Genomic DNA, 13807 nt, shown 5'->3' with positions numbered 1-13807 from the left:
AGGAGCATAAATGTTTGTGAGAACCCATGAAAAACCATCTTTAAGATGCTCAAATTTAATACAAGAAAAATTACCTTCCTGAATAATGACCTGGCCTTTAACAGTGTTAAGATTCCAGATGGTTGCAATACCTCGAGAAGCACCCTCAGAACTTCCCCCACTAATTTTACCATTTTTGAAAAACTTCAAAGATTCAACTTTTTCTCTACTCATTTTGGTTTCTTGAATAAGAAAAATGTTAGGATTGCTATCTCTTATCATATTCCTAATAATCTCATGTTTATGGGGATTGTTTAGACCCCTTAAATTCCAAGAGATTATCTTCATAGTTACTTACCAATTCCCAGCTCCTTGAGAGTTTTCTGAGTTCCATCTGCTATGTTCTTGCTGGCCTCCATGTCTCTAACTTTGTGATTAGATGGTCGCCCTGGGGAAGAGGAGACGTATCCCACATCAACTTGAGCTATTCTACTGGATTTCCTAATCAAGGATATCGAGGGTGTTGCTACTTTCTTACTCCTATGTTTAGGCTACTTCCATTCCATTTCTGACACAGGAGCCACTTCCGGATTGGTTAGGATTTTGGAAATTTCATCTTCATTACCCCATTTAGGAGTTTTGGACTCAGATGAAATAATGTTTGCTATTCTTGAATGCTGATCCAAATCCGAAAGACTCAATCCCAAAATTGCACACTTTTGGGCTTCTTGTATTTCAAAACTAGGTATGGCTACAGAAGAGTCTGTCCTTTCAACTTGTGGACTTGGGATCTCACCTTCCTCCGGTTGATATTCTCCAGATTCTACTGCCTGATTTTCATATGTGTCATCCACCACTTCATCTTTTGCTTTTGGAGGATCATTCTGATCATTCAAATCCATTTTCTATGTAATTTTTATGGGACTAGCTTTGGTTGTTTCATTCCTATCTGCCTCCTGAATAGTGGGACCGAGGATAGAGTTTGAGGCTTTCTTTTGATCCCCCAAAGGAGAAAAGTGATTTGGATTTTTTTCCTTATTTTCTATGTTTTTAACTTGCCACACCCTTTTCTCTGGCATATTCTGGCTTTCAATCTAAGGTTTTGACTGATTAGGCTCTATCTTTTGCTTTTTCGGGCAAGATTTTGCCCAATGACCTACCTTCTTACAATGGAAACAAGTAAAATGAATAGTTTCATATTCTATATGTTGCTTCTAGGTTCCTAGTTTTGAAACTAGATCAATCTATTTTGGCATATCTGCCTCAGGGGCTACTCCAACACAGAACCTTGCATGGGTTAATCTTCTTTTTGAAGTAGTGACTGGGTCAATAGAGAGCAGCTCACCAAAAGAACTTGCTATTCCAGAGAAGATTCTTTTTTCCCAATACTCTAGAGGCAATCTCGGGAGTTTTATCCACACTGGAACCTACGCCAGAATAGAATCATTCATATTTAATTTCAGATGCCATTTTCTTAGAACCAGGGCTGTCTTTCCCACCATCCAGGGACTCCCGCACAAGATCTTAACCTTATCTTCTTCACATGAAAAAGAGAAAGACAGAAGACCTTTGGGAAGAGCCGAGACCTCTACATTTCCTTTAAGTGCCCATTTTCGATTAACAAAGGCCCTAACAACTTCAATGTTTGGGCACGGACCCATAAACTTCCCTACCAAGGAGTTTGACATACTATTGATATTATGGTCCAGAACCTGGTCAGGGATGGAGATAGAAAAATTACCACCAGAAGGGTTAGAAATGTTCTTAATAGGAGGAAGGGAGGATTTACCAGTTGGTCTAGATCCAAAAAGGGAAGACCATTTTTTTCCCTCCCTCCCGTTATCCACGGAGTCAACAAGTAGCATAGGCCCCCCATTGGACTCTACCCCTAGATGCCCTGAAGAATCTGCTGTCACGGCAAATAGAGTACCACCGGATTGTGAGTCAGCAACCGAAACTAGGAGGTCCAGGGGCTTGTCCTTATCATCCATAGGACCAACACCATTGATCTGGCCACTCTCACCATTGGAACTAGGGTTCCTGCCTTGATGGAAATTTGAAATTTGATCCTGTTCCTCCCGCTCCTCCCGCTTCTCCCATAGTTTGATTTCTTAGATAAGTATTGTTGTTCAAAACTAAATGATGTATTTTGTATTCTTGATGAACCATGTTAAAAGTAAATTGGGTAAATGTTATGATAATGGTATTAGATTAGAAATGATGTCTTTAACTAGTGATTTAAATAGAAGAAATGTTATGTCTTGATAGGATGTATGAGTTTGAGTAATGTTGGAAGATATCTTAGGATGTGATTAAAGAATTTGAAATTATAGTATCATACTTCGTAGATAGTGATCTAATGATTGAATTGAAATCTTATAATGATTGGGGTGTAATTGAAGGTTCCTTATGAAATATTGTATGGATCTTCTTAGTGAATTAATTGCTAATCTTATTAATGGAAATTACTAGTAAGTGTATGGATAGACGGTAAGATGAGTGCTTGTCTTTTAGGAAAGGATTAGAATGTATCATGTATTATGGTTTAAGATTATATCTCCATCTGGTGGATGCTATTAGTGGTTATGGAATTAGGATATTGTATCATAGTTTGTGTTGAGATGAATTCGTGTAGTTACCTGATTTGTAATAAGATGATTGTTGGTTAATTGATATAGTGGAAGAGATTTTAGGAGTATTAAATGAGCTATGGATTAAATGTTTAGGAAGACTGTGATTATTGCTTTATGTACTTTAGGAATAATGATGAAGTAATAAGCAAGCTAGGAGCATAGAATCATAAATGATTATGTGGAAGATAATCATAAATGGAAATGATGTTAATGCAATGTAAGGGCTAATCTTGGAATGTGAATGTTGATGTTCATAGTCAAAGGCTGGTTAATGGTAATAGGAATGTTTGGACTTGGTATATAAAATGAACCTACAAGAAAAAGGGAAATAGCTATGCATTAAAAGATAGAATCTCATATTAAATGAAAGATTAGGTAGGCTGCATATCATGGGTGTTAGGTATTGCTATGTTGCACCTATGTGTGTATAATGATTAAGATTATGAGGTATTGATCTGGAAGAAAGTAAATGCTTATTGCTTATGTAGGTAGATTAAGTAATGGCGTTGAGATACCCTAGGGAGTTAGTAGTAATGATTTATTGTATTCTGCTTGCATAATTGTTTGAATAGCTTGAGTGAATTATTCTATGTTCATAACACTTAATTATTGTTGTATGATCACTACATTACTTAATTGATGTTATGTGTTGTATTGTTTAAAAAAAAATTAAATTAGCATGTTTTTAGCTATATTTCTCTGGGGTATTTTTGGTGGGCATTACATTTGGTGTTAGAGCCCAAGTTGCAACACTGGGATCTCTGGTTAAGGATGTTGCTGTTAGTCTTGTGAATGTGCCTTGATGTTCCTTTGAATTAAGTTACTCTTTGAAGTTTGTGTTAGAAGAAAAGTTGTTCGAATTTTTGGAATCTTAGATATTTATGCCTTGTGTTTCTCTCTAATTCCTTTTAGGAATCATAACTTTAAGTAAAGTGTGTATTTATTCCTTACGCATGTCTCCAGAATAAGAGAAGTGTCAATATGTTCTTACTTGCTCTATAAATTTCTAGTGCTTTCTTGGATTATTAGGGCTGTTTTCCTTATACATAATTAATTATAATACAGAATGAGAAAAGAATGTGCGTATCCTCTTAACTAATGCGATGATCATAAAATTAGTCTGTTATGTTGATCTTCCTATGAATAGAAATATGAAGTCTTTGTATTATACATTTAGGAAGAATTTAGTATAGATCACGATGTGAAAATCGAAGGAATTGTATGTGGTGCTTAATAGAAGTAGTTGGAATGCATTTTTCCTTATTTTAATCTCTTATGTGAAATGTAAGGAAGTTAGTTGGTAATGTAATGATTTCCCCATAGAACTATTGGTTGTTTTGGTATATGTGTGATTTTGTATGTAATAAAAGATTGTTTCAGGAAATCATAGCTATCAAAGGATTTGGGATTGCTAGTTGCACGTGTATTGGTAGGAGATCTTATGGAAGTTGAAATTGCATACCTTTAAAAGTGGTAGTTGCATTTGGCATGACTAGGAAATTCAAACTGAGTTTGCATAAATTTGTGTGTATTGATTTGTGTGGCAATATCCCTTCATTCCTCTTCTCTCTTTGGGGTAAAGGATCCAAACACTTGGGGGTTATTGATAGTAAGTAGAAGGATTGGATAATGATTTATGAATATGACTTGTATACGTTAAAGGGAAGATTAGATGAAGTTAATTTGCATTGGAGATTGAAATTTAGGTATTGCATTCATGATCCTTATTCTTTAAAGGAAGAATTGATTAAATAGAATATTCCATCATTTAAATAGGAAATGTATCAGGAAACTAAAGGGAGATATATATGTTTACTGAAGCAAGGATTGGTGCATTGCATATGTAGAAATCAAAATGATACCATTGTGTCTTTATTTGGTTTGGCAAGATAAAAGTTTTAGCTTTGTGTAGGAATTGTGTGACATTGAATAAATATTTCTCTTAACTAGATGGATAAATTAAGAAAGGCTACTATGCCATTGCCTTATTTGAATTTTAAAAAGTGCTTCCTTAGCGAATTCTAATGAGATAAAATAATAATTAGTTATATGAAATTGTGTTGGGATTCTATATGCCAATTTTTCTTGAAATGTTGAAAATACATAGTCTATGAATGATAGTAATCAAGTAATAATAGGAAGTGATTTTAAATAGAATGATGTGTGTGTTCTTGTAATTTAAGTGGTATTAGATGAAAAGAAAACTAAGTTCTGGAAGTGGGACTGAGATATTCTTAACTCAGATAACTAGAAGTATGTCAGAAAATTATTATTGGTAAGAGTAGAAATTGATATTAAACTTTGGATTTTATAATGAGACCTATTTTGCTTGTTTAAATATATGATTGACTAAATTGCTTAAAGACCTTATGAAGGAATTTTTAATCTTCTATAGGTTATTAGTTGTGCATTAATGGAAATAATATGTGTTGTAGTTTACTATCAAGTGAGTAATTGAATCTCTAACCTTTGTTTCTGTTATAACTTGGTGAGTATGATCATGGTAGAGATAAGATATCTTGATCATTAGTCATGGTATGATTATATTCCTTGTGCATGTGTGAGTGTGCAGTTTCTTTATCTCCTCCTACCTATGTGTCATGCCCAAACTTTTGGGCACAAATGGAATAATTTTTTTTTTTAAATACTTAACCTAGTACAACTAACTTATTTAAAATAATGCAATACTAGTTTAAATAGTCTTAACTATGTTTTGAGTGAATCAAACAACTAAATTAATTAGGTGATAAATAATCTAAGTTATAAGCGAGATAATAATTCTCCAAAAATATTTTTATTATCTCTTTATTAAATTAATAAATTCGCTTAAACCCAAAAATCTCTAAATAAAACTGCAAGGATACTTCCAAATCTCAATTTGTCTTTTAATTGCCTAGGGACTAACTAATTAATCCCTTTCTTATTTTAACAATAAGAATAATTTGTCTAACACTTGACTAGAGGGTCAATTAAACCCATAATAGCATTTGTTCTATAAGATTATTTTAATGAAGGCCAAAATAATTTAACTTCTAAGGCTTCCTAATGCAAGGGTAATTATTAATATTCCCCCCCTAAACTCAACTCAAAAATGAATCTAAATCTAGCTCTTAAATAAAACCCAAAAAAAAAAACTCTACTTAATAACAATAAATTTTCACTAATGGGAGCTTAAATCAATAAAAATCTCAATCTTATAAACCTAAATATATATATGTAGTTAATACACCATATATATATATATATATATATATATATATATATGGGGAAAAGTATGGTTAAAAATAATATCTCTCTTTAATTGCAAGGTCTTATGGGGATACCCTATTTAAATTTCAAATAGGGTTTCCCCCCCCTTTTATTACCCCCTTTTCTTTTTATTTAAACAAAACCCCACACACATCTTTATTTTAAAAACTTGTTATGAGTTTTGCCCTAACCCAAAAATTGGGTTAGGGCTTTGTGTGTGTGTGTTTCATTTTTTTTTTTTTTTGTAGTGCTGTGTGTGTGTGCAGGAAGTGAGGTGGCGACCATGGAGTCCCCGAAGGGCGGCGACCAAGAGAGACGGCGACGGAATGGTGAACGGTGGCGGGGGGGGGGGGGGGGGGGGTTTCCCCCAGGCGTCACTGTGTTTAACCACAGTGCGGCCGAGCGCCGTCCGCTGTGGGTAAACACAGTGGTGGCTGGGAGCCACCACCACTGTGGTTGCCCACAGTGGGGGACCCGGTGCCGTCCACTCTGGTTGCCCATAGTGGCAGTGCTGAGCCGTCCATTGTGGGTAGCCACAGTGGTGGCATGGGCCGCACCATCCTCTGTGCACAAGCACAGGGGTTCGACCCTCTTCCAAATCCGCTAGTGAAAAATTTTTTATATATATATTTTTTAAAATTTTCCTTTTCTTTAAAATGTTTAACATATATATATATAATTTTTTTGAAATAATGTAGTCTTCAAAATGAAGCATTTAAATGAATAACTTACTTAAACAAGTTTATGAGTCTTCTCTTTTCTTTTTCTCTCAGTATTATTAAGTCTATATAATCATGCAAAAATTAATAAAATAATGACAGTAAGCTATAGATGAAGGTTTCTATTTTTTTTTATATGTTAATATGCATGCTTTATATATATTTTTTTTGATTAAGGCATTCTATTTATTTCTATCTTATTTAAAAATAAACATTAACAACAAGCTCTAATCTATCTATTTTCTTTTTTTTTAAGTCTTAGATTCTAACTTTGGAAATGGAACACTAATTAGCTTTATTTTTCTGCAACTAATAAAATGACATAAAACAGTAATTTATAACAGCAACTACATTAGCCTAGAAAACATGTAAATCAACTTAAAGATAGATAGATTAAACCTATTTAACACATTTAGTATTTGTATTTAGTTCAAGAGGCCTATATGCATGCTATTCCCTATTTCCATAATTTTATTTGCATGAAGAATAAAAGGAACTTTAAATTTCAAAAGAAACATGAAAGCAACAACTTTTTTTTTTTTTTTTTTTTGTAAATGAAGATTTTAATACAAGCTCATATATTTCATCTTCCCTTTTTGCAAAACTAACCAAATAGAAGAAATACATTTCTTTAATCAAATTAAAATACAAAGTAAATATTATTACAAATGGGTTTTGAAAACCCTACTAGGATTCTCCTTTCCATAGGACTATGAATAAAATACAACCTTTCTTTACTTTTGGAATAATAAATACAACATTGACTCCTCTTTTTTTTTTTTTTTTCTTTTTCTTTCAAGCTACAATATTAAATACTTTTTTCCTTTAAACTTTTCTGCAACATAAAACAGCAATAAATCTCTTCATCTTTTTCTTTCCCATCCCATGCAACCTGCAATAAAATACAACTTGACCATGGAGAGCTCACCTCCCAGCCTAGGCTTACTAGAAGCCACCCCCGAGCTTGAAGAACCAAGCACTAGACGGGTCACAAACAAACAAATAACACAACAAACAAAGGGCAAACACTCAACATGAATTTTCCCATCCCAAGCTACACTCTCACCACAACTTGTGATGAACTTTCCACGGGTGGAAGTGGACCAAATACCATTGGGGAGATTGCAAGCATAATACAACTCAAGCCACCTCATGGCAAAATAAAATACAACAAATTCATCTCCACACCTTATGCCCCCCAAAGGCATAAAAGCCATATTTTCTCCCCTTATGACCCCCAAATGCATACACAAGGCTATGCAGCAAGGGTCAAAAAGGACACCCTTGAGATCACTCTCCATAAGGAGAGCCTCTCACCCAGGGCTGTCATACTTCTTCCACCCCAAGACCATCCTACTCTCCCAAGAGTAGGAGGCCTTGGACACTCCCAAAACAAGAACACATAAACAAAGAACAAGGAAAGGAAACATTTACACTTTTCTCCTACAAAACAAATTATATATACACATCTCCTCATACAAGCATTTCTTTCTTTCAAAACAACATAAACAACATAAACAAAAGGAAGTAAAACCAACCTTAATCTGCCCATAGGTATGATAGACTTAGTTGGGGATGAGCAGCCCAAATCCACACAAACTCTTCACCAACACTTCCACAAGAATTCTATCCTACAACTATTTTCAAAAATTGCATTATCTCCAACAATGGAGAGTGGGTGATTACTCACTAAGTCCCTAATCCTTGCCTAAGAAGGCCTTTCTCACACTTCCCAACCCCTTGGGTAAGGTGAGAGTTCCCATTGGTTGCTCTTCCCAACCTCTTACATGTTGCTAAAACTGGAAAGGGAAAAGGTGAGAGAGGATGGGGAAGAGAGTTTGACATCAAAAGGGAAGGTTGTCTATCCTAGGAGGAACCTTCTAAGTTGAATTTTCGCTGACCTTGGGAAAACCACTTTTTGAGGTGACTAAACAGTCACATGGGAGTAGTCACATGTTTAAAAATACCCCTAACCCATAGGTATACCCTTTGGACCTTTGGAAAAGCCCTAAAACTGACCCTAGGAGTCCATTTGACCCCTTAGAAACCCAATTGAAGTTAACCTACGGGTCAAACCTGAGTTGACCACTCCCAAGACTCCCTACCCAAGGCAAATTTGGGACCACACTCATGTGTTTGAATGGCTTTGGTAGAAACAAAACTCCCTCCAAGAGACAAGTCAAAATCAATGACACTAATCAGCACATGTGTCAAGTGACACAATAAAATACAATATAAAAATCACACATGGAATTTGTCTCTTGTAGGATTACACATATACATAAAAGCAATTTAACACTCATGCATCATTTACTTTCACAAATAAAATACAATACAAACGGGGTGTTGTCTCTCCAAATAGACAACCCCTGGCTTAACAAACGTACATAGGTCTAGGTTTGGTTCTCCATATTATCTCCATGGTCACATGGATAATTTTCCTACGCATCTCAATTAGCACATTAGTAATTCCAAATAATCATAATTATATATATAATTAAACACATGGATTTCATTGCACATCAAACACTCATACATTTGACAATAATAATTCAATATCCCATTCATTTAAATTCGATTCCACATAAGCAATTATCATACTCCTCAAAATTGAACCATTCATATAATAAGCATCCTATTTCTATCATCAAAATGAAGTCCTGCAAATCTAATAATGACATACATCATTTCAAAATAATTCTATTCTAGCAACATATAAAGTTTCATAATCATAATGCATAAAATGAAGCATCAATATACGTCAATGTGATCCAAATCATGGAATCATATAGGTTCTAAATCCATAATGCATAAAATAAAGCATCCATAATAGTCTCAATATGCAAATAACAGAAAATGTCAGGATGAATTGGGGTAGGGCCTCACACCCTCCCCCTCTAGGCATGAACTTCCTCCTGGAGTTCATAAAAAAGGTGGGGGTACTGTGATCTCATACGTGCTGCATCCTCTCATGAGGTTGTGACCTCATCATAGCAATCCCACTGGACCCTAACCTAGTCTAGCTCTTGACCTCGAAGGCCCAGCGTCCGGCATGCCAAAATGTGAATGGGCTCCAAAGCTAGTTGCCCATCCGACTCCACCTGCAAGGCATCCCAATCTAGAATATGAGACTCATCATAGATATACTTCCTCAAAACTGAAACATGAAACACATCGTCGATGCGCAACAGGCTAGGTGGCAATGCTAAATGGTAGGCAACTGGTCCTATCCTCTCAAGGATCTCAAATGGTCCTACAAATCGAGGTGCAAGCTTAGAACCCTTTCCATAATGGATTGGACTCTTATGTGGTCGCACTCTCAAGAAGACTCTGTCTCCAACCAAGTAGCTACGATCTATCCTCTTCGCATCTGCATATTTCTTCTGTCTATCCTGTGCCTCTCTAAGATGCTGCCTAATCAAATCCACCTGCTACTCCATATCCCAAACTATCTCAGGACCAATAGCAACTCTGTCCTCTATGTGGTCCCAACTCAACGGTGTCCTACAAGGTCTTCCATATAATGCTTGATAGGGTGGCATCCCCAAAGATGTGTGATGCCCATTGTTATAGGCAAACTCCACCAAGGGAAGGTACTCTTTCCATCTGGTTTGGTGATCCATGATGTACATGCGAAGTATATCCTCTAACACCTGATTAACCCTCTTTGTCTGGCCATTCGTTTCCGGATGGTAGGCTGTACTGAAATTGAGCTTGGTACCCATAGTTGCCTATAATTCCTTCCAAAAGGAAGATGTGAAGAGGGAATCCTTGTTGGAAATGATCTTGCGTGGAATGCCATGAAGTCTGACAATGTCTCGCAAAAACACCTGTGCTACTGCTGGTGCTGTGAAGGTGGTATGAACTGGTGAAAAATGGGCCACTTTGGTCAACTTGTCAACCGTCACCAAGATGACATCATGGCGACAAGATGACATAGGGAGACCAATGATGAAATCCATGGATACTGGATGGCTATGCTCCGCCTTGACTCTCTGACACTCAAGGCATTGGGCTACCAAATCTGCAATAAGCTGCTGCATTCCTGGCCAATGGTACAATTCCCTCAAGTCTGCATGCATCTTCTTAACCCTGGGATGTGCTGCATAAGGAGCTCTATGAGCCTCTGTGATAATGAACTCCCGCAATCCCCTGGAAGAAGGTACATAGATGCGCCCTCTATGGCGTAATAATCCATCAGACTCTAAGGAATAATCCACATATTTCCCTTCTAAAGTTTCATGAGATTGTATAGCCTGGCAAACCTCTAAATACCATCCATCTTCTGGCAACTGTTGCATTATCTGATCTCTCAAATCCATGCCCATAGATATGGTGTATACCTCGTGACATCTCCTACTCAAAGCATCTGCAACTACATTTTCTTTCCCTTTGATGTAGTGAACATCAAAATCATACTCGCACAAGAATTCCATCCATCTCCTTTGACGTGCATTAAGATTTAGCTGAGTGAATATGTACTGAAGGCTCTGATGGTCTGAGTGCAACTCAAAATGATGACCCAAAAGGAAATGTCTCCACCTCACAAGTGCATGCACTACTGCTGCAAGCTCAAGGTCATGAGTAGGGTAATTAAGCTCGTGAGTCTTGAGTTTCCTAGACTCAAAAGCTATAGCTCTGCCATCCTGCATAAGGACTGCTCCTAAACCCTCTAGGAAAGCATCTGTGCAAACCATGAAGTCAGCTAAGGGATCTAGCACTACAAGGATAGGTGCGGTAGTAAGCACCTTTTTAGGCTCCTGAAAGGCCTTCTCGCACTTCTCTATCCACTCAATTTTTTTCCCTTTATGCTAAAGAGAAGTAATAGGATGAGCGACTCTAGAGAATCCCTCAACAAATTGTTGATAATAACCTACTAAGCCCGTGAAGCTCCTGACCTCTATCACACTGGTAGGTGCTGGCCAATCCATAATGGCTTTGATCTTTGATGGGTCTACTAAGATCCCATCACCAGATATAACATGACCAAGGTACTTGACCTCTGTTCTAAAGAAAGCACACTTCGACAAACTGCCATACAACTGATTATCCCCCAAACACTGCAAAACCTGTCTCAGGTGCTCCTCATGCTCCTCCTCATTCTGTGAATATATCAATATGTCATCGAGAAACACAATCACAAAATGGTCAAGGAATGTATGGAATACTCCATTCATGAGACTCATGAAAATAGCCGGGGCATTCGTAAGACCGAATGGAACCACGGTGAACTCATAGTGGCCATATCTAGTGTGAAATGCGGTCTTGTGGATATCGCTATCCACTATCCTCAACTGATGGTACCCTGACTTTAGATCAATCTTGGAAAATACTTTGGCACCCTGAAGTTGGTCAAATAAATTGTCGATCCTGGGCAACGGATATTGGTTCTTGATGGTTACTTTGTTCAACTAATAGTAATCCATGCATAATTGGAGAGATCCATCCTTCTTCTTCACGAAGATGACTGGTGCACCCCAAGGGGATACACTAGGATGAATGTGGCCCTTCTCTAGGAGTTCCTCAAGCTGCATCTTGAGCTCATTAAGCTCATTTGTGATCATCCTATATGGTGCTCTAGAAACTGGCTCGGCTCCTGGAACAAGGTCTATATGAAAATCAATCTCTCTATGGGGCGGCATACCGGGTAACTCTAAAGGAAATACATCTGAAAATCCCTTAAGGATAGGATGGTTGTCAATAGATGGTTCCTTTTCTTCTTCTTCTTCTCTATCACTAATGGTGATGGCAAATAACTGGCATCCCTTTCGCATGCTCTGCTTAAGCTGCATGGCAGAGATCATATGAAGAGACACGGGTCTCTGAATTCCAGTGATTACTATAGGAGAACCATGATCATCCTCACACTCGATCCTTTTCAAGTGACAATCCATCTTGGCTCTGTGGGCATAAAGCCAATCCATGCCAAGTACAATGCCATATGATCCGAGTGGTGTAACTCTAAGGTCTACTAAGGTGGTGGTATTACCAATCTGAAGTTGACATCCCCTAACCTCTGATTTCACTGACACTCTAGCCCCTGAAGCTAATTCCACTTCCCAACTGACCTCTTGTCTAATTGCCACTAGCCCGCAATGCTCCACAACCAATGGAGATATAAAAGAATTAGTAGCTCCTGAATCAAATAATATAGATACATTGCTACCTCTGATCATACCTGCAACCTCAATAACCATGGCCTGATGCTCTGCCTGGTAGTTGTCAACCGCTGCGAAGACCTTATGGGACTTGCCCATATCCCCAACTGTCGGCTTTGATGCTGCTATCCTCTGACTGCCTGCCATCTGAACCTGAGGACACTCTCTCACCATGTGTCCCATGGCTCCACATGTGAAGCAAGTGCCACATGCCTGAAACTGCACTCCCTGTGGTCTGGAGAAAGACTGTCCCCCTGTCCTACTAGAACCACTATACCCACCTCTGGAGGACTACTGAGTTCTCGTCGGAGGTGTGTAAGGAGCCTGAGATCTCTGATCTCGCCTCTGACCCTGTGACTGCCACTGCTTGGGCTTCACACCCTGCTGACTCTGCGGAGGCCTTTGCCTCTGGTTTTGCTACGGAGGAGGGGGTTTGGAGAACCCCGATGTGTGTCTGTTGTTACCCTTCCAATGGGGTTTCTAAAACCCGTAAGTCTGTGTTGTAGGGTTACGGTTTTGGAACCAATCTCTCGAGTCCTGAGGTTTGACTTGAATCTCCTCTGCTATCAAAGCCTTCTCCACGACAACCCGAAGGTTCCCTGGAGCGGCCATCCTCACTCGTCCTACTATGCCGGAATTCAACCCTCTGATAAATCGATTGATGAGAAGCTTCTCGTCTTTCAGGTAGTCTACGTATGGTAAGAGTTCAAAGAACTTGTTCTCGTACTGGGTCACTGAAAGAACCTTCTATTGGAGGTCATGGAACTCATCCACCCTATGCTGTCTATAATGCTCTGATAAGTACCTCTCCCTGAATCTCTCTGTGAAAATCTCCCAAGTGAGAGTATCTATCACTAAGCCACACTTATATTCTTCCTGTCTCCACCATGTGGAGGCTGTTCCTCGCAATAGGTGGACCACTGCATGTGCTTTTAGATTGCTCTCATAAGAGCGCAATGCAAAGCACCTATCTAGGCTCAAAAGCCATGCCTCTGCTTCTACCCCATCGGTAGATCCCCCAAAAGATGGTGGCTGAAGACGCATAACCTCTCTAATTAGATTCCCTGGA

This window comes from Cryptomeria japonica, chromosome 10 (genome assembly GCF_030272615.1).
Source record: "Cryptomeria japonica chromosome 10, Sugi_1.0, whole genome shotgun sequence".
Lineage (NCBI taxonomy): Eukaryota > Viridiplantae > Streptophyta > Pinopsida > Cupressales > Cupressaceae > Cryptomeria > Cryptomeria japonica.
This window is presented reverse-complemented; position numbering follows the sequence as displayed.